General features: G+C 40.5%; 1 long non-coding RNA gene across 1 annotated transcript; it reads left to right on the top strand.

Moving 5' to 3' along the window:
• Positions 1-825: 825 nt before the first annotated feature.
• Positions 826-22,913, top strand: LOC141571576 (uncharacterized). The gene is made up of 2 exons (XR_012496415.2): positions 826-2,502; positions 22,594-22,913. It is a non-coding gene; the product is annotated as an uncharacterized LOC141571576 (long non-coding RNA).
• The last annotated feature ends 123 nt before the right edge of the window (positions 22,914-23,036 follow it).

Here is a 23,036-nt window from a genome sequence, read left to right on the forward strand (position 1 = left end):
TGTAGTTTTAAATTTAAAAATCAGGTTATAAAACATTAGATGTTATATGAACTCAATCTTGGAGGAGAAGTGAATTACGTGTGTGTAAGAAACACGTGTTAGAAAAAAATAGTCAGAAAGAGTATGTGCCAAAATGTTAGCTCTGTTACAGGGGTTGGGGGTGGTGGCAGACTACAGGTCGTTTTTACCTTCTTGTTTATGTATGTGTATTTCTTCCATTTGAGTATTACATTTATAGCCAGGCAAAACAATAAAGCAATTTCAATTTTGAAAAATATATACATACGAGGAGAATGTTTCATGACAAGAAAAGTAACTGTTTAAAAAACTAAAATATTATTACAGCAACTAGAGTATAGACCCATTTTTAAGAGAGAAAATCTGGACAGTAAGAGATCAGAGGTTGCCTAGTTGTATCTTTGGAGGTAGGACTATACGAATATTTTATTTTCCTCTTTGCTTTGCTATATTCTAGATTTTCTCTAAAAACACGCATGATTTTGATAAGAAAATAATGTTTTTAAGGCTGTAACTTTTTAAAACATACTTCAATAGAACTTTACTTTTACATATTGGCTCCAAATATCACAGGCTCACCACTGCCCTGAGAGTTTCATTTCTGTGTGTCCGGGGCCGTTCAAAAGACATCTCACCTTCAGAAGTGAGTTCAGCTACAGCATCTCCTGCAGCTGCACATTTCCTTGGACAGGAAGAAAATAATTACCAAAAAACAAACAATAAAAATAAGTTTAAAATCTCCAAAACATAAAGGAGATTATCTACTTTATACATCTATTTAAAAAAGTTATCTGTGGGTCTGACCACACACACGCACACAGAAACACACATTTCTACTTGTTTTCAAAGAACGGTTGCTCACCTCCAATCTCACTATCAGTGTAAGGTGACCAGATGACCCATTTCTTCACATATTGTTTATTCACATTTACCCTCACTTGCCAGTCATCATCTGCATTTGCTTGTTACTGTACTGTTTTACCTTAATTCTCTCAGTTAACCCCTTATGCACATAGGCACTCTTACCATTTTACAAGCAGGACAGTAAGCCTAAGCTCCATCAAGTCACCAGGCTGGAAAACAAAAGGCAGAGATGGAACTTTACCCAAATACCACCATCCAGTGATACCTGGTGCGATGTCCTGTTCCCCCACAACCCATGGGGACAAGAGCAAGAGCAGTTTAATCTTAGGTCCTGCACAAGTTTACCTAATCTTGTCACCAACGAAGCCCCACGCTCCTGATCCCTGCATGTCAGCCATCGTGTGGGCTCTTTATCTACTCTAGTCATAACTGAAGCAGCAGCAAATTGTGACAAAAATTCAAACACCTTGGTGACTGATTCAATTTGATCCTTTAGAGTTATAGACCTTTATGTTGGGAAAGGAGCTTGAAAGTCTAATTCAGCTTCCAAGATAATATTTGAACATCATGTATGACAGACCTGTCAAGTGCTTGTCCACCCCACATTTAAACACCTTCTGTGACGTGGAACTCATTCTCTGGGCAACCCACTTCACATTTAACTAGAAAGTGTTTTTCTTAAAGGAAGTCCCTGCAAGTTTCCAAGAACCACTCAAAAGCAAGTCTTCTCAATGGCTTACACTTGACTGCAGTTTTGAATCACTGCTGCACCAAGATGACCTTTGGGATGCCATAAAATTCAGTGGTGTTTATTTGTGACCATTTCCATGGCCAATTCTCAGTGTGCCAGCTGTCACGCCCCCTTGCCTAGCCCACCCAAGGAAGCCTCCTGCAACGCAAGGCAGCAAGTGCCACTATATTTTATAGGTATAACCTTGAACCTACTCTCCTTTTGATAAAAGAAGTGAGTACTCATTGCCACACTTCACACCCAGCAGTGACACAGTAACATCCATACAGAGACGCTTAGGAAGGTGCGTTGGAGTTCATTCCACGTGACAGAGCTCAGGCAATGCAACCAGTTCCAGCAGTCTGTTGGTGCTCCCCTGGCCCAGACTAACTGCAGCTTTCAACACTATCATTATGAATTGATCAGTGGTTCCTGTTTCCTCTTCATTTACAAACCCATGTCACAGATTCTCAGAATATTCCTTTGTTTGCAAGTAATTCACCTCTTAGAGTCGCTCTTTGTTTTGTTTATTGGGGAAAGCACATTGGCTTTATAACTCCGTCACTCTGCCACACCACTGGGGAGGTGTCCCCGGCTAAACAGGGGGCAGGTGTGACCGCCTCTTCACTCCAGTGGCCCAGATGGACCCCTCTGACGACAAGGGAAGAGCTAAGAAGACAACACAGGCCCTGGTGTGGCTTGCGCAGCGCTCCCCCACAAGACCACATTTCCTTCCAGGTTTTCAAGGGCACATCAAAATAATATAAATGAGACTTTCTAAAAACCACCTAAAAACACAGTTGCCTCGGCCTGCTTGGTCTACAAAGTTATCAAAGCCATCTTGGATCTTTTCCTCCAAGAGCTCCAGCAGTCGATGTCCACATATTCAGGTACGTGTTCCCGTTCATAACTGAATGTGCCTTGTGTCCCTTTCCTGAGGACAGTGTCTGCAGCTGTTCTCCATGGTGTGTCTTTGAGGGTGGCTGACAGACACGTGCTGAGTCATGCAGCGTGGTACAGTCAGGTAACGGCAATAAAGGGCAAGGGTGGATGGGCAGGAGGTGAACAGTATGAGAAGAAAGTGGCCCTCTCTGAGAAGCTCCCGCGCCTCTGGTTATGGTCTGCTGACCATTCAGACTTGGAGGTGGCAGCCAAGAACCTTCACAGCGCTTTTCTTCTCCTTTGTTGCTTCTGCATATGTTTTCTGTTGGTTTCTTCCTGGAGGTGTCTGGCTAATAGGCTTCAGCCAATAGGAGGCTGAACTGGCTGGAACCCAGACTCCCAGGGCTGGGCTCTTTCCCAGAGCCTCAGCTAGCTCAGGGCTTTTCCCACCTGGGACATGCTGGGTAGCGCCTGCCAGAGCAGCCATTCTCTGATTCCAGAGTGATCGCAGCCAACAAAAGCCAGCCACAAACCTCTGCCTGCATGCTTGGGGTTTGCTGCAACAGTTACAGACTCGGGGGCTGCATTTCAAACAGAGTCAGATGAAAATGTGTAAGAATCTCTGTACCCTGGACTTTCCCAAGAACGTTAAAGGGAATGGCCCAAGGAAGGGTTGGGGGGGACACTTGAGGCAGGTGATTGCTCCCCACAAGCAGGGGGTGTCAGGCAGAGCTGCTGCCACCCTGGATCCCGCCTGCACACCTGCCGCTTTTATGTGGGGATGTTATGTAGGGCAGCCCCTCCCCCCTCCAGCAGTACCCCTGGCCCCTACCCATCTGCTTGGATGAAGCTCCCTTACAGACGCAGATGCAGAGTCACTGGGTTTGCCCCTAGTCTTCTAAGCTGCCCAAGGCACTGAGGGGGTCAAAACACACAGGGCCCACAGAAACTGCTCAGACCCTTGAAACCCTGATCTGAAGATCAGTCTTCAGGAAATGCTACTCTCAGTATTATTAGCATTATTTAATAGCATTGTTTATGTATTTTAGAAATATCAAAAACAACCTAAATGAATAATATAAGAGGGAATTTTAATAAGTGTGGTCTATTTACTTGTAGACAGTTATCCAAAGTTCAGCAACTGTGGTCATAAAGATTTTGTAAGAGAATCAGACTATTTATGCAAATAGCTAAAGGAAAAATAGGACATGACACTGCATTTATAGTAAGTTAGGTCAGGGCGAGGCTTTAGGAAAGAAGCACAAGAAAGCACACTTGAGTGTGCTCTGGAGAGACTAGAATCTTTTTTCCTCTCCAGTGGTGGGCCCTGCTCTCCCTTCCTCTCCCCTCCTCCTCCCCAGGCCAGTGGAGCCAAGAAAAGCCCCCTCCCTCAGGACCTTGGGAGGCAATGGTTGGGGGAATGGGGTCAGGCTTTGTTCTCCTTTCATTTGCTCATTCATCCAATCACATATTCACTCTTTACTCACTTACTTGCTCCTCCACCTTGGGCAGCTAGCTTCTTGTCCCTAAGCCTCAGTTTCCACTCCTACAAATTGGAGATAATAATCACCTCCCTGCTGAACCCCAGACATTATACACACAGCCGCCCAGCGGTGCACAAAGACGCAGAACAAAGCGGGGTCCCAGGCAAGGACCATGCCTGTTCAGCCATCTCTAGCTGTGGGAGAAACTGCATGGACGTGTGTCTCAGCCTCTGTGTCTGAGGAACCAGGCTGCTGAGTACCTGGCCCAGGAGGTCATGTGGGTACAGAGCGTGGTGGCCTCAGTATCCAGCATAAAGTCCTAGCATTGTTTCCTCATCTTGGCTGTGCACTCAGCCCAGCCCAGGGCCCTCTTTCCCTCCCCTCAGGCTTGCCATCTCCCCTGGGACCTCTACACGCACTCCCACACTCACTGACACACATGCACACACGGCATGAAGGCCCTGCTTCCTCAAGCTCTGTGCCCACCTCCCTCTGCCTGCACCCCCCAGGGCTCCTCCTCACCCTCCTCAGGGACCACTTCCCAATTCATCCTACAAACACTCAGATTTTCTAGAAGGCCCCAGGGGTTGTCTGGCACCACAATTATGCACTTATCCCGCTCTGTCCTTTCTTCTCTGTGTCTGTCCGTGTTACCTCTGTCTCACTACTCTGTCAGCCACGGAGACCACATGTGCTTCTTGAGCGTTAAGCCTCTGCCTAGCACAGTAAATGTTACGTTAATGAGCAAATAGACGTTACGTTTAAAATGAAAACAAATCCTATCCTCAGAGAGCTTTAAAAATGGTTGTGGAAAAAAGACAAATGCATGATTCTACTTACAAGAGGTACCGAAACTAGCCAAATTCCTGGAGACAGAAAGCAGAATGGTGGTTGGGAGAGGGTAGGAGAAGAGGAAATGGAGTGTTAGTTGGTGTTTAATGGGTACAGAGTTCCAGTTTGGGAAGATGAAAAAGTCCTGGAGATGGATGGTGGTGATGCTTGCAACAGCAATGTGAATGAACTTAATGCCATTGAGCTGTGCCTTTAAAAATGGTTAAAACGGTAAATTTTACATTATATGTATTTTACCACAATTTTTAGAAGATTCTTAATAGTTGTGGAGAAAGATATAAACGTACTAAACTGGAGAATTGTAAGACAACATATGAATAATTGGCATAGACAATATGGGGCGAAAAGTGACACACACACTGCTTGATTTGGCCCCAAGAGGAAAAAGTCCAGTTCTGAATGCTGTCTCTGCGGTGGAGTGCAGCTTTGCACTGACCATCTCTCCCCCACAAAAGGAAAGTGAGTTACTTTTAAGTCTTCCATTTGTAAAAGCGATATAATTGCAGTAAAAAAGATTGAAGAAATTTAAAAACTAGAAAAAAAGAGTGAAGGAAAAGCATCTTGATGTATTTTCTTCTAACGTTTTTAAAACTCTTTTTTACATGTTATAATCATGCTGAATGTATGTTTTTATGAACATACCATCAGCATTTTTCTTGTCCCCGCATAGTTTTCATAATTAAAACACTTCATAATTTTAACGCTTAAAATTGTATTGAATCGATTATCACAGTTTACTTAAATAATCCTTTATTTCTTTCTGAACATTACAATTGCTTCCAACATTTAAAATCTCTATTCATACCATCTTGTGCCAAGTCTAAGATTATATCTACTGGAGAAATTTTTCAGATTAGAATTACTGAGCATACAGGTATAAACAATTTTATAGCTTTTAATACTTGGTATCAAATTGCGTTCCAGGCCACCAGCATGTACCCAGTCTTACCCCACTTTTACCCACAATAGGTATCACTTTTTCCCCCCTGCTGGGTTATAGGTGGGAAATACTTTATAAGCATTGGTATGATTTTGTACTAGAAGATAGCCACATTTTTAAAAAAAGACATATTTTTTTTAGAGCCATGTTACGTTCACAGCAAAATTGAGGGGAAGGTACAGAGAGTTCCCGTATACCCCCCACTTGCATAGCCTCCTCGTCATCAGCATGTCCCACCAGAATAACGCATTTGTTACACTACGTGAACCTACATTGATATGTCACTGTCACTCAAAGTGCATAGTTTACGTGAGGATTCACTCTTGGTGTTGTACATGCTATGGTTTGGGACAAATGCATAATGACATGTATCCATCATTATAATATTATACAGAGCAGTTTCACTGCCCTAAAAATCCTCTGTGCTCCACATGTTCATCTCTCTCTCTCTCCCCCTTAAGCCCTGGAAACCATTGATCTTTTTACTGTGTGCATAGTTTTGTCTTTTTCGGAATGTCATGTACTTGTAAACTTATAGTCTGCCGTCTTTTCAAATTGGCTTTGATCACATAGTAATATGCGTTTGAGGTTCTCTCATGTCTTTCCATGGCTTGATAACTCATTTTTTTAAACACTGAATAATATTCCATTGCCTGGATATTCCACAGTTTATTTACACATTTACCTACTGAGAGACATTTGAGTTGCTACCAATTTGGCAATTATGAATAAAGCTGCTATAAACATCTGTATGCAGGTTTTTATGTGGACATACGTTTTCAACACCTTTGGGTAAATACCAAGGAGCATTTGATCACTGGATCGTATGGCAAGAGTATGTTTAGTTTTGTAAAAAACCAGCAAACTGCCTTCCAAAGCGGCTGCACCATTTACATCCCCACCAGCCATGTAAGAGTTCCTGCAGCCCCACATCTTTCTCAGTATTTGCGATCGCCAGTGTTTTGGATTTTGACCATTCCAATTAGTATAGAGTTGTATCTCATTGTTTTAATTTGCATTTCTCTAATGACATATGATGTGGAGCATCTTTTCTTATGTTTATTTGCCATCTGTATATCTTCTTTGGTAAGGTGTCTGTAAGATTTTTGGCCCATTTTTTAATTGGGTTGTTTGTTTTCTTACTGTTGAGTTTTAAGAGTTCTTTATGTGTTTTGGATAACAGCCCTTTATCAGATGTGTCTTTTGCAAATATTTTCTTCAAGTTTGTGGCTTGTCCTATCACTCTTCTGACATTGATTTAGCAGAGCAGAGGCCTTTACTTTTAATGAAGTCCAGATTATCAATATTATCTTTCATGGATCATTTCTTAGAAGGATGCAGCATTTTCAAACTCTATGTCTCCCAGGGCATCATCTTTCTTTGTAGTGCACAGACCTGCCTACTATGTTTATAGAGATAAAGCATACAGCTTATGCTATAAACATGGCAGGAACTCAAATCTGCTTTGTCTCCACCATGTGCCTGGGGGCATATCAGGGAAGGCTTAATTGGAAGCCCTCATCTAAGTACAGAGTTGCATGGAGCTGCTCAGGGAGACAGCAAGATGGACTACACTGAAGCTCCTCACCCAGGCTACACACAGATGGACAACCCAGAACCTGAAATCAGTGCCCAAGGTGGCCACATAAGAGAGGTGTGGGGCCGCAAAAGGCAAAAGAATAAAGGAGGCAGGAGAGGAGGGAGCTAAGGAACTAAGCAGTGGGAAGGGGAAGGTGCAGAAAGCAGGGGGCATGAATAGGCACAGACTCAGCAAGAGGACTCTCCCTTTGGAGAGGGTTGGTTGCTGTGGGGGCTTTCCCTCGCTGTGGCAGGGGCTTGCTAAAAGTGAAACTGATTTTTTCAAGGGCTTTGAAGGGGTTTGCCTCGGGAGGGAAGATGTTCCACTTGGGGGTCCACACTAACTTAAAAACAATCTCTCCACCTACTTTCGGGCCCTGCTGCAGTGGGCCCCTACTCGCCCTGAGTCCCAGCCTGGGCCAGAGCACGAAGGAGCCCTGCTGCATCTTAACTTGAGTGTGCCTGACAGGCCTGGAGACCCATCTGCTTCCTCGCCACAAGACAGAGGAGTAATAAAGCTTCCATCTGCCGAGTGCTTCCCAGGTACCAGTACCACGCTGGGAGCTCTGTTTCTTTTTTTGTTTATTCTACTTTCTTAACATCCTAATAAGGCACATATTAGTGATCCCTTTAACAGATGAGGCAGCTGAGGCTCAGAGAGGCTCTGCAGTATCATGGAAATCACACACCATTTAATGAATTGGAGAGCTAGGATTCGATCCCAGGTAGCCTGACTCCAATGTCTTACCTACCCTCACACACATGCCAGAAATTGCCCAGCTGCTCCTTGAGACTTTGAGGAGCAACAAGGCTATGAGTTTAGAGAAAAAAGTAGGAGAAGACCTGTGGAACCTGATAAAAAGTCTAGGTTATTGGATTAGTTGAGGAAAAAAACAAATAAGAAAGTTGGTCCTTTCAAACCAAGGAAACCCAGCTACACAGAGTGGTTCGGGAGAAGTGAGGCTGGAGGGGAGGTGGGTGGGAGTAAGTGGGACAGACAGGATAGCTCAGTAATTAGGGCAGAGGCTGACATCTGGCAGACCTGGGCATCTGTGGCTCTGGGCAAGTGGTCCTGCCAATTTTTTCCAGCTTTATTGAGATATAATTGACATGTAAGATTGTATTACTTTAAGGTACACAACATAATAATTTGATATATGTGTATATTGCTAAATGATTACCACAATAAAACTAGTTAACATCCATCACCACACATAGTTACAATTTTCTTTCTTATGATGAGAACTTTTAAGATCTACTCGCTTAGCAACTTTCAAACATGCAATATTGTGTTGTTAACTATAATCACTATACATACATTACATCCCCTTGACATTCATTTTATAACTAGAAGTTTGTACCTTTTAACCCCCTTCACCTATTTTCCTCATCCCCAACCCTCACCTCTGGCAACCCCAAATCTGTTCCCTGCTTCTATGCGTTCAGTTTTTTTACATTCCACAAATAAGTGAGATCATGCAGTATTTGTCTTTCTCTGTTTGACTTATTTCACTTAGCATAATGCCCTCGAGGTCTACCTATATTGTTGCAAATGTCAGGATATCCTAAGTGGAATTGATGAATCATGATAGTTCCACTTTTAATTTTTTGAGGAACCATCATACTGTTTTGCATAGTAGTTATACCCATTTACACCCCCACCACAAAGGTTCCCTTTTCTCCACATCCTCATCAGCATTTATCTCTTGTCTTTTTGATAACAGCCATTCTAACACTGCTGAAGTGATATCTCGTTGGGGTTTTGATTTGCATTTTTCTCATGATTTGTGATGTTGAACACCTTTTCACATATGTGTTGGTCATTTGTATATCTTCTTTGGGAAAATGTCTATTCAGTTCTCTGCCCATTTTTTAATAGGACTGTTTGGGTTTTCCTATTGAGTTGTATGAGTTTTTTACATATTTTTTTGATACTAACCTCTTGTCCGATACATGATTTGCTTGACTATTTTTGAACAGCCTAAATCTCACCCTCAATCAAGGCCAGCAAAAGGATGTTTCATTAACCTTATAAATTCAAATACTGTTGACCCTTGAACAAGGAAGGGAATAGGGACATCAACTTCCCATAGAGTTGAAAATCCAAGTATAACTAGACTTTATCATGCCAGGCACACAGAGGTACTCATTACATGTAATTATGTATTAACCTTCTAAAGAGGACAGTTTTAAAATTTTTGTTTTAAATTATGAACTATGTCAAATATAAAGAAAGTACTGAAAGTTATATAATAGATGTCCAGACATGCCCTGTCAGATTTACAAATTTTAACATTTTGTCAAAATTTTTTCAGTTATTTATTTTTATTTCATAAAAAATAAAATGTTAGTACTTATTTCACCCCCATTCCGTCTTCCACTACTACTCCCCACCAAGGTAATTCCTATGTTAAAGTTTGTGGATTATACATATTCAGGCTTTTATACTTTTATACTTGTAAAACTTTTATTAAATAAGTATGTACGAGGTATGACATTTAAGTTCGCGAACTCATCTTAGAAAAAGTGCTACATACTTCATGCTAAATATTACTACAGTCACCTTCGAAGTACTCCCCTTAGGAACCTATGCACCAACGCCAGCACCTAGTCCACCTTTCAAAGCAATTTTGGAACTCTTTTTTTGAAATGGCCATCAGAGCTCGTATTACCCTTGATGTCCTGAATGTAATCAAAATGTCTTCCTTTCACTATTTCCTTTATCTTCGGGTAAAGAAAAATGTCATTGGGGGCCAGATCAGGTGAGTAGGGAAGGTGTTCCAATACAGTTATTTGTTTACTGGCTAAAAACTCCCTCACACATAGTGCTGAGTGAGCTGGTGCATTGCCATGATGCAAGAGCTCCTTCAAGACCATGTTTGCACACATCTTTCTCATGCCAAGATTTTCAGTTAAGATTTTCCTAACTGTTTCTCTAGTGATGTTTACTTGGTCTGTTGTGCTTCTCAAAGTCAGCTGGTGATTTTGACGCACAATTCAACAAATTTTGGCAATGTTTTCATTATTTCTGTTCATTACTGACCACCCTGATCTTTCTTCATCAGTGACACGTTCTCTCCCCTCAGAAAAATGTTTAATCCATTTGTACACTGCCGTTTTCTTCATGGCATTATTCACATCAGCTTGGACTAACATGTCCCTGAATTCACTTCCACTCTTGCCAAGTTTAATAGGAAATTTAATGTTTATTCATTGCTCTAATTCAAGCTCAGACAGTCTCCCAGTGGCACACAAAAACATGTGATAACAGTAATGAATGCCACTCAGCAACACACTGCAACACGTCGATATGAACACAACAGTGAGACACTGATATACTAAGGCTATGAAACCTTACCGAGCTGTTTGTACAATGCTGCCAATGTAAGCGCACAGTGGTAAGTTCACGAACCTAATTGTCAGATCTCATATTATAAACAATGATATAATAATAAATAATATACAGCATAATTTTGTATGTTATTTTATTTTTCATAAATGATGTCAGATTGCATGTATACTTAAGAAATTTGCTGGCTACAAGTCAAGATGGTGGAATAGGTCAATGCTATGCTAGCCTCCACCCATGACTACATTAAATTACAACTAAACTACAGAACAACCATCATTGAGAATCACCTGAAATCTAGCCAAACATAAGTCCTATAACTAAGGATATACAAAATAAGCCATGCCAAGATTAGTAAAAGGGAAGGCGACACAGAACAGGCTGGTCACACCCACGTGTGGTGGTAAAAAATCGGGATGGATATCTCGGCTGCAGAGATCCCCCCTTAGGAGCAAAGGGTCCCAGCCCCACACGAGGATCCCAAGCCCAGGGTTCCAGTCCCAGGAAGAGAAGTCTCCATAACTTATGGCCGTGAAAACAGCAGAGATTGTGGCAGAGTGAGACAGAGAGCTGGTGTAGTCCCAGGTATTCCTTTTAAAGGGCCTGCATGAATTTACTAACTGACAGATTTCACTTGTTCTGAGCTCCAGCACTGGGGCAGCAGCTCAAACAAAAGGCACCAGGGACTTGTGGAGAGGAACTGTATTGTCTGGCTTCAGGACAAGGGCTGGAGGGGCAGCTTTCTCCCAGATAGAAGTGCCAGCAGAAGCCATTTTTCCTTTGTTGAGCTCTGCCCCACCCAGCCAGCATGCACAAGTGAGTACCATATCTGAGTCTCCATCAACTTAAATAATACCGTTCACCCCACCTTGGTGATTCCCTGAGATCCTGCCCCGCCAACTTGTGGGCTCACCCAAGCCACTTCCGGTGGCTTTTCCATATAAATGGCCTGTCTTGGCTCATGCTAAAGACTTTCCTAAAATCTCCCTAAGGTTCACAAACCCCAAGCAAGCAGCATCTGGCCTTGGTGTGCCCTCTACCTCTTCCTAAGCAACCCCAAGCCCTGCACTAGTGGCAGCCAGCCTCAGTTTACAGCTTAGCCTCTCCAAGGCACCCATAAGCCCAGCACAAGTGCCAAACAGGCCACACCAAGACACATCATAATTAAAATGCCAAAGGTTAAAGACAAAGACAGAATATTAAAAGCAGCAGGAGAAAAGCAGTTAATTACTTACAAGGGAGCTCCCATAAAATTGTCAGCTGATTTGTCAACAGAAACTTTGCAGGCCAAAAGGGATGGATGGACACAAAATATTCAAAGTGATGAAAAGCAAGGACCTACAACTAGGATTACCCTTCCCAGCAAAGCTATCATTTAGAATCAAAGGACAGATAAAGAGCTTTCCAAAGTTGAAGAAACTAAAGTTCATCACCACCAAACCAGTATTACAAGGAATGTTAGGACTTCTTTAAATAGAAAAAAAGATCAGACATATGAACAATAAAATGACAACAGCTACATATCTATCAACAATTGTTTTAAATGTAAATGGATTAAATGCTCCAGTTGAAAGATAGGGTGGGTAGATGGATAAGAAAACATGACCCTCACATATGCTGCCTACAAGAGTTTCACTTCAGATCGAAAGACACACACAGACTGAAAGTAAAGGGGTGGAAAAAGGTATTTCATGAAAATGGAAACAAAACAAAACAAAACAAAAGCTGAAGTAACAGTACTTATACCAGATAAAATAGACTTTAAAAAAAAGGTTATATCTAGAGACAAAAAGGGACCCAGTAATTCCAAGTCTGGGTACTTATCCAGACAAACCCAAAACACTAATTCAAAAAGACATTTGCTCATTGCAGCATTACTTACAATAGCCAAGATTTGGAAGCAACCTAAATGTTTATCAATAAACAAATAGATACAAAAGAAGTGGTACATATATACAATGGAATATTACTCAGCCATGAAAAAATGAAATCTTGCCATCTGCAACGACATGGGTGAACCTAGAAGGTATTATGCTAAGTGAAATAAGTCAGCAGAGAAAGATAAATACCATATGATTTCACTTATATGTGGAATCTAAAAAAACAAAATAAATGAACAAACAAATGAGAAACAAACTCATAGGTACAGAGAACAAACTGATGGATGCCAGATGGGAGGGTGGTTAGAAGTACAAATTGGTAGTTACAAAATAGTAACAAAAATGGGGGTGTAAAGAGTAGCATAAGGAATATATTCAATAATATTATAATAATTATGTATGGAGTCAGATGGGTACTAAATTTGTCAGGGTGATCCCTTCGCAAGTTATATAAGTGTCTAATCACTATGCTGTACACCTAAAACTAATATAACTTTGTATGTCAACTGTTATTAAAAAATAACAAATTATTTAAAAAAGAAATTTGCTTATTTCATTGAACATCACACTTTCGAAATTTATCTGTTGATAACAATGGATTTAGCTCATTCTTTGTGTTATTTAATTTATCACCATTTATCTATCCATCCTTCTATTATTCGATATTTAGGTTTTTTCCAATATTTATTATTACAAATTTCCAGTTTCTGATCTTTGTACCTCCGTGAACATTCTTATGTGTCAAAGTTTCTCTGAGTAATGAACCTGAAAGTAGGAATTCTGGTGTTGGGGGGGTTGGAGAAACGGTGAGCATCTTCATTTTTACTAGATATTGCCAAGTCGTCTCTAAAGTGGTTGTAACATTTAAAATCACATTAACATTACGTACAAGTTCTTTGGCCATTTCTCACTCAAGCTTGATATTATTAGTCTTATTGATTTTTGCTAATCTGGGTATAAAGTAATAGCAATGTTTTAATTTGCATTTCCCTTACCCAAATAAGGCTTAGTGTCTTTTTATATGGATATTGGCTGTTTTGTATAGTTTGCTCATTTTTACTTGAGTTATTTGTCTTTATCTCTTTATCTTATTAATTTGTAATGGTCTTATGTATTATGGATAATAACATTTTGTTGTTTCTATGCATTGTAAATATCATTTCCTAATCTGAGACTTGGTCTTCAATTTTGTACTTACTGGTTTTTGTCCCAGTCTTTTTCTTTTCTTTTTTTTTTTTTTTAACTAGATTACCATATATTACAAAGGATATTAAGGGGTGCAAATAAACAGCCAAAGAGAGAGATACATAGGGTGAGGTTTGGAACAGAGGGCCTTCTGTCTTTATGGAGTTTGGGGCCAGACATGATGGCACATGGAACCGTTCTGGTTCTCCAATGTGGAAGCTCCTCAAGCCTTCTTCTTTTGGGTTTCTTTGAAGCTTCATTGCATAGACACAATTGATTTACTCATTGGCCATTGGCAATTGATTCAACTTCCATCCTTCCTCTCCTCTTCTTGGAAATCAATTGGTGGGACTGGAAGTTCCAACCCTCTATTCGTGGTTGGTTCCCCTGGCAACCATCTTCCATCCCTAGGTGCTTTCAGATAGTCACCTCATTAACATAAACCCAGTTGTGGTGGAAAGGGAATTGTTATGAATAATAAGACACCCATCTCACCTTTATGGCTCTGAAGAGTTTTCAGGAACTGAGGACAAGAAACCAAATATTGTAACGAAACATGCTCCCATTGCTCTTATCACTCAGGAAATTCCAAGGGTTTGGGTTGCTGTGAGCCAGGAACCCAAGATGAAGACAAGATATGTATGACAAATATATTTTGGTCATCGGAATGATTTAAGATCCTAAAGTTATAACACTCTTATGTGAATTTATACCAACTCAACTTCAAGAACATATAAAATTTCTGCTCTGACCCCACCCTTTTTCAGTTATTGATGTCACAAAATTATATCTTTATGCATTGTGTTTTGTTTTAAATATTTTTTATTGGGGAAGGGGAACAGTTCTTTATTGGGGAACAGTGTGTTCCAGGACTTTTTTCCAAGTAAAGTTGTTGTCCTTTCAATCTTAGTTGTGGTGGGTGCCATTCAGCTTCAAGTTGTTGTCTTTTCAGTCTTAGTTGTGGAAGGCGCAGCTCAGTTCCAGGTCAGGTTGCCGTTGCTAGTTGCAGGGGGCGCTGCCCACCATCCCTTGTGGGAGTCGAGGAATCAAACTGGCAACCTTGTGGTTGAGAGGATGTACTCCAACCAACTGAGCCATCCGGGAGCTCAGTGGCAGCTCAGCTCAAGGTGCCGTGTTCAATCTTAGTTGCAGGGGGCGAGGCCCACCGTCCCTTGCGGGACTCGAGGAATTGAACTGTCAACCTTGTGGTTGAGAGCCCACTGGCCTATGTGGGAATCGAACCGGCAGCCTTCGGAGTTAGGAGCATGGAGCTCTAACCGCCTGAGCCACTGGGCCAGCCCTCTATGCATTGTGTTTTTAAAAAATAGAGTAATAGTTGCTTTTTTAAAAAATACATTAGTCTCTTAAATCAAGTAGAAAAAAAAAGTGGAGCTTTAAACCAAAGTTACCATAGTACTAGCTTTTATAATCATCCATGTATTGACTTAAACCAGAGATCTTTCTTTCTTCATAATGCTGTAAGCTGTTGTCCAGTGTTTTATCATTTCAACCTGAAGGACTCCCTTCATACAGGGCAGATCTAATGGTAAAGAACTCTCTCAGCTTTGGTTTATCTGGGAATGTCTTAATATCTCCCTCATTTTTGAAGGACAGTTTTGTCAGATATAGAACTCTTGGTTGACAGCTTTTTTCCTTCGATACGTTGAATACATCAACACACTGCCCACTAGTCTCCAAGGTTTCTGATGAGAAATATGCTCATGATCTTATTGGTGAAAATATGATAAACGCTATCTTCCTCTCAGCATTATAGATGTTGATAATACAAATGTACCTTAGAGAAATACGCTTGTGGTCTTATTGGTGAAAATATGATGAAAGTTATCTTCCTCTCAGCCTTATAGATGTTGATTATACAGATGTATCTTATCCTATCTTATGCAGCAGAGCATTTTCCTGTAGAATCCTGATGTCAGTTAAGTTGTAGCATCAATTTGAAAACAATCAGTGTTTAAGGAAATGAAATTAATATTCTAAGTGTAGACACTATGAGGTCTTTTATTAAAAGACAAAAATTTTTTACAGATTTTCAAATTATAAATGAAAAGGCCACTGAAACATCCTACAGATTTTAATTTCTAATAAAGTAAATCTCAATCTTTAATATCTCACATAAACAAAAAACTCTTTAGGGTCTTCTTTATTATTCTTTGTTCTTTTTTCTCATCTTTATTTTTTTTTCCCCTTTCTTCTGCATCCCCCCCACCCCCACTCTGGTTCAAGCCATTGTTTCTCAGTCTAGTTGTGTAGGACACAGCTCTCTGGCCCATGCTGGTATTATAAGCTTTGCACTCCCCCGGGGCTGAGGCAGTCAGTGGCCAGTCGTCTGTTGGCCGCTCACAGCAGCTCACGGCAGCTCACAGCAGCTCTCACGGGATGCCGGCCACTCACAATGGCTGCCGGCCACTCACGGCAGCCCACATTGGCTGCAGGTCACTCATGCGGGCCACCAGCCACTCTTGGCAGCACACAGTAGCCGACAGCAGCACTGAGCAGCCTGCAGCAGCCCACAGCAGCCCTCAGCAGCCCACACCAACCTCCGGCTGCTCATGGCAGCCCAGCTCCAGGGAGAGCCGTTGATCACAATCTTAGCTGTAGAGGGCGCAGCTCACTGAACCATGTGGGAATCGAACTGGCAACCTCACAGTTAGGAGTACAGGGCTCCAACCACCAGAGCCACCGGGCTGGCCCATCATCTTTCTTTATTTATTCTTTTTGTCTTTTTTCTCACGTTTTAAATTTTCTTTTTCTCCATTTTTCTTTTCTCATTTTTTTCTTTTTTCTTTATTTTGTTTTTTTTTTTCATTTATTCTTTAAAATTTTTTAGTATTGTTAGCATTGTTAGTACAGTTAGTATTGTTAGTTTTGTTGGTATAGTGTATTTAGCATAGTTAGTATAGTTTGTATTATTTATTAGCATAATTAGTAATGATAGCATTGTTAGTATTGGTTTGCACAGGATAGTTGGTATTCTTTGTTAGCAGAGTTAATAAGCATAGTTAGCATTGTTAGTGTTGTCAGTTAGTGTGATTAGCAGGTCACCATGTAACATGACCTTGTAGCCATGTCTGCTTATGAGAAGCCACAGGAGATATACAGATAGCCATTACACATATGAAAATATGTTCAACCTCACTAATTATCAGGGAAATGCAAATCAGAACCATAATGAGATATCACCTCACACCTGTTAGAATGGCTATTATCAAAAAGACAAGAAATAACAAGTGTTGGCCTGGATGTGGAGAAAAGGGAACCCTCATACACTGTTGTTGGGCATGTAAGCTGGTGTAATCACTATGGAAAACTGTATGGAGTTCCTCAAAAAATTAAGAATAGAGCTCCCATACGATCCAGCAATTCCACTTCTGGATATTTATTTGAAGAAACCCAAAACACTAATTCAAAAAGACGTATGCACCCTTATGTTCACTGCAGTGTTATTGACAATTGTCAAGACCTGGAAGCAACCTAAGTGTCCATTAATAGGTGACTAGATAAAGAAGAAGTGGTACATATATACTCGTACAATGGAATACTACTCAGTCTTCTTCTGTCCTGCTGCTGGAAAGGTGACCTCTAAGGCTGGAACTTCATCCTGGCCCCTGTGGATGAGGGCAACACCTAGCTCCCAGAGGAGATGCCATGCCACACCACACAGGACCACATGGTGCTACCAGCATTGGTCAAGAGGCAGAGGGAGCAGAGAGAACTGTAAGCAGGAACCTGTACTGTGGTTTCCAGTGCCCATGTACTGAGGTGTTACAGCATGCCAGCCAGTGCTAGACACCAGGGCACATCTGTGGGTGAAGCAGGCAGAGGTCTCCACTCACATGCAGCTGACATCCAGTCCCGATGTGGCTTCTCCTTTATATCCTTAGTTATGAGTTCTGTTCAGCTAGTCTTCAGGTGGTTCTCAAGAATGGTTGTTCTATAATTTAGTTGTGATTTTCATGTGGTCATGGGAGGATACAAGCATAGTGTTTTCCCTACTCTACTATCTTGATTGGAAGTCTCCCCCACATTCTTTTTTTTTTTTTAATTTAATATGATAACATTATCAGACCTTTATGGTTTGTATTTTTATGTCTTGATCAAAAAATTCTGCCCTTATACTATGTCATTAAATTTTTTTCATAAAATTTTAAAGCTTTGCTTTTCACATTCAGTCTCTATTCTCCTTGGAATACACCTTTGTAAATGGTTTGAGCTAGAAGTCAAGTTTTACATTTAACCCGCATGAAAAGCTAATGGTTACCATACCACAGACCAAATCCTTTACCCACTGATGTGGACAGCTACCTCCGACATTTTCATATATATCTTCTGGGTCCTCTGCTCTCTTCGATTGGTCTATTATTGTTCAAATTACTACAGTTTATAAATCATGATATTTGGAAAAGTAGGTGCCCCCGTACCCTTCAGCAAAATTATCTTAGGTATCTTTGGTCCTTTACTTCCATATAAGTTTTATAAGCAGCTTGTCAAGAATATATTGTTGCCATTTAGAGTACAATGAATCTGTATGTTACCTGGGGAAACTAAAATCTGGAAGCTAAGTCTTCATGTCCAATAAAATGTACCTCTGAGAGGAAGTTCCCATTGGAACTAACTCAATGACATTTGGGACAGACTGGCTTGTCTTCCAACCCGAGATGACAATATCAATCCACCTCACGACTCTGTTGGGGGAAATTTTAAATGCATGATGATATGGTCTGCAGCTATTGACCCTTCCATCCTTGATTCCAAACATCAGGGAACTAATTTACAGGTCACAAATTACGAAATTCACCTTGATTAACTCAGCAATAAAATCCAGAGTGATGCCCAAGAAGGAGGGTAAAACCCTCACCTCACTCCCCTAAGTGAGATTAACCCGCTTACTTTGAGGGCATACTGACAATAAATGATTCTGTGTGTGCGATTTCCTTTTTCTGGGGAGAATTCAGAAAAAGAAACAGAAACAGGGTTTTCTGGCTTCAAGGTCCTGAATCAAATGAGCTGGATCCCATTGTAATCCTAGGCCTATTGAGTGCTATAATCCTGGCTCTTTCTATGTGTAAATTGACACAACATCTGACTGGTCAACTGAGTCACAGAGAAAATCATCTGTCATTCCTCAGCAAGTAACCAACAGATTGTTGCCGACTTGGTGTATATATTGAAGCCCTCTTGTCTTTCACAGTGCCTCAAGGAGAAGATATTTCAATAATTCCTATCTCTTGATGCCTGCCTGGAAATTATAGCCATGCTGTGACCTCACCAAAGCTGCTTGGCCACTAAGTCCCTGAGAAACAGGGGCGAGAAGCACAGGTCCACGAGTGGATCTTTCATGCTTTGACCAAATTCCCTTTCTCTCCCATCTGGGGTCCTCCAGCACCCCACCCCCAGAGCATTGCCTGCCATCACCACCCCAAATCCTAGGAGGCTCTCACTCTGCCCTGGTGAGCCGTGCCCCCATCTTTGTGAGCTAGAGTATCCACCTTGAATAAATTTGCCCAAAGTTTTAGAAAACGGGGAAATGGATGGTGTGGGAATTGGCAAGCGTTTGGGAACATCTTTGCTGCCTGCATCTCTGGCATTTAATCCCCACAAGTATGGTGCACTGATTTCAGATAAGCAGTGTAAACACTGAGGTTAGAAAGCTTACTTGGGAGCCGGCAAGGTGGCTCGGGTAGTTGGAGCACCGTGCTCCTGACGCTGAGGTTGGCAGCCAGCGTGAGTGGGGGGAAAAAAAAAGAAAAGCTTACTAATGTCAGGTGAACTTCTCCTTTTGATGAAAAGTACTTTTAAGTTCCTTTCATTTTTTTTTTTTTTTAAAAGATTTTACTGGGGAAGGGGAAGGCGAACAAGACTTTATTGGGGAACAGTGTATACTTCCAGGACTTTTTTCCAAGTCAAGTTGTTGTCCTTTCAGTCTTAGTTGTGGAGGGTGCAGCTTAGCTCCAGGTCCAGTTGCCGTTGCTAGTTGCAGGGGGTGCAGCCCACCATCCCTTGCGGGACTCGAGGAATTGAACCAGCAACCTTGTGGTTGAGAGCCCACTGGCCCATGTGGGAATCAAACCGGCAGCCTTCGGAGTTAGAAGCACGGAGCTCCAACCACCTGAGCCAGCCCCAAGTTCCTTTCATTTTTTAAAAAATCTTAATAAAAATCTGAATACAATTTTGTTGGGGAAATAATGTAACTAATAATTCTTTGCTTTCCCAAACCAGAGCTTTTTCTGTGCATTTACACACACACACACACACACACACACACACACACACAATTTTTACGTAAAAGAATCATAATGTATATATTGTTCTCACCTTATGTTTCCCTTAACAACATATGTTAGAGTTCATGTTATTCCAGGACATAAGAATGTATTGGCTTACTTTTAACTGCTGCATGGTATTCCATTAGGTCAGTGACCGTAATTTAAATTCCCAAGGCCCTATTGATGAATATTGGGTTTTCTCCCAAAATTTGCTTCATAGGCAGTGTTGCATAAACATTTCTGTACCTGCCTCATTGTGGACAGATCTACACACGATGTTACTCAAGCAAGTGTTGCAAAAACATTGATAAATAATTATTTATATGAATGGGGTGGGGGGGAATAACAAGTGCAACAAATAAAAAACAGTTATAAACCTGATAGATATTAATCCAACTACATCAATAATCACTTTATTTTTCTAATATCTGATTTCTTTTTTAATTGTGGTAAAATTGGTATATAAGGTTATAAATATTTCAGGTATACAACATTATAATTTGATATTTGCATACATTACATAGTGTTCACCACTGTAAATCTAGTTACCAGCCATCACCATACTGTTGATCCTCTTCCCCCATTTTGCCCGGCCCCACCCCAGCCCCCCTTCCCTACCGGTTACCGCCAGTCTGTTCTCTGTATCTCCAAGTTTGTTTTTGTTGTTGTTCAATCTTTATTTTTCTAGAGTCCACATATCTCTGAAAACACATGGTATGTGTCTTTCTCTATCTGACTTATTTCACTTAATATAACTCCCAGGGTCCATCAGTGTTGTCACAAACAGCAAGATTTCCTTCTTTTTTATGACTGAGTAGTCTTCCATTGTACAAGTATACATGTGCCACTTTGTCTTTATCCAATCGTCTATTGATGAACACTTAAGTTGCTTCTATATCTTAACAATTGTCAATAACACTGCAGTGAACATAGGGGTACATATATTAGGTGGATGCAAAAGTACTTGTGGTTTAGAAAGTTAAAAATAATTTCAAAAGTGCAATTACTTTTGCACCAACCTATCATTTTTTTTTTAATTTAAGTTTATTGGGGTGACAATTGTTAGTAAAGTTACATAGATTTCAGGTGTATAGATTCTGTATTACATCATCTATAAATCCCAGTGTGTGTTCACCACCCAGAGTCAGTTCTCCTTCCATCATCATGTATTTGATCCCCTTTACCCTCATCTACCACCCCCCTCTCCCAACCTATCTTTTTTAATTAGTGTTTTGGGTTTCTTCAAATAAATATCCAGAAGTGGAATTGCTGGATCGTATGGGAGCTCTATTCTTAATTTTTTGAGGAACCTCCATACAGTTTTCCATAGTGACTGCACCAGCTTACATGCCCAACAACAGTGTATGAGGGTTCCCTTTTCTCCACATCCATGCCAACACTTGTTATTTCTTGTCTTTTTTATAATAGCCATTCTAACAGGTGTGAGGTGATAGCTCATTGTGGTTCTGATTTGCATTTCCCTGATAATTAGTGAGGTTGAACATCTTTTAATATGTCTAATGGCTATCTGTATATCTTCTTTGGAAAAATGTCTGTTTAGATCCTCTGCCCATTATTTAGTCAGGTTTTTTGTTTTTATGTTGTTGAGTTGTCTGAGTTCTTTATATGTTTTGGATATTAACCACTTATCAGAAACATGATTTGCAAATATCTTCTGTCATTTATATGTTGCCTTTTCGTTTTGTTGATGATTTCCTTCACTGTGCAGAAGATTTTTAGTTTGCTGTAGTCCCATTTATTTATTTTTGCTTTTGCTTACCTTGACTTTGGAGTCATATCAAAAAACAAAACAAAAAAAAAAAAAAAAAAAAAAAAACACCGGTAAGACTGATGTCAAGGAGATTACCACTTATGTTTTCTTCTAGTAATTTTATGGGTTCGGGTCTTATGTTCAAGTCTTTAATCCATTTGAGTTGAATTTTGTGTATAGTATAAGATAGTGCTCTAGTTTCACTCTTTTGCAGGTGGCTGTCCTTTCCCTGTTGTATGTTCTTGGCTTTTTGTTGTAAATTAATTGTTCATATATGTGTGGGTATTTCTGGGCTCTCTATTCTGTTCCATTGATCTATGTGTCTGTTTTTATGACAATATCATACTGTTTTTATTACACTAGGTTTGTAGTACAATTTGATATCAGGTAGCATGATACCTCCAGCTTTTTCTTCTTTCTGAAGATCACTGTGGCTCTTCAGGGTCTTTTGTAGTTCCATACAAATTTACAAATTTCAGAATTATTTGTTCTAGTTCTGTGAAAAATGTCATTGAAATTTTGATAGGGATTGCATTGAGTCTGTAGATTGCTTGGGGTAATATGAATCACCTTAAATTCTCGACACTCTAAAAGAAGAGTTAAAGAAACCCTCCCTTCCCAATTGTATAAGCTTTAGGTCCCACAGGACCCCTACCTGCTTTGCGTGCCACACTGAAAGGTCTGCTCTGGTCCAGAGACAGTGGGCAGGCAGGTAGTCAGGAAGAATCTGAGGTATCTGGTTTGACGGGCTAATGTTTTTTTTCTTTTTCAATAAGGTGTTTTGTGGTAGAAGAAACATAAACATAATTCCTGGAACGTAAGAACTGGAAGAGATTAACCTCCTCAAATTAAAAGTTAGGAAACAGAAACACAAAAGGACAAGAACAGACAATCCACACACAAAAAAAAAGAATTCAACTGATTATCAGACCTACAGGAGAAAAAAGTCAACTTCAATTAACATCAAAGACAAATTTCTTAAAAGTATCCCCATTTCTTACCTCTCTCAAAATAACACTGTCTTCTTTTTGTTTTTGTTTTTGTTTTATACCTGCTGATGACTAGGGTTCAATAAAGCAAGAACTCTCATGTGGCAGCCAACAGTGTGCATTTGTTGAATCTTTAAAAGGCCAATTTGACTTTCAAGGCCATTTCCTTCTGAAAATCCAGTCCAAGAAAATAATTCAAAATTGCATTAAAAGATATATATGCCAATGTG

This window comes from Rhinolophus sinicus, chromosome 2 (genome assembly GCF_057876585.1).
Source record: "Rhinolophus sinicus isolate RSI-liver-muscle chromosome 2, RSI-T2T, whole genome shotgun sequence".
NCBI lineage: Eukaryota > Metazoa > Chordata > Mammalia > Chiroptera > Rhinolophidae > Rhinolophus > Rhinolophus sinicus.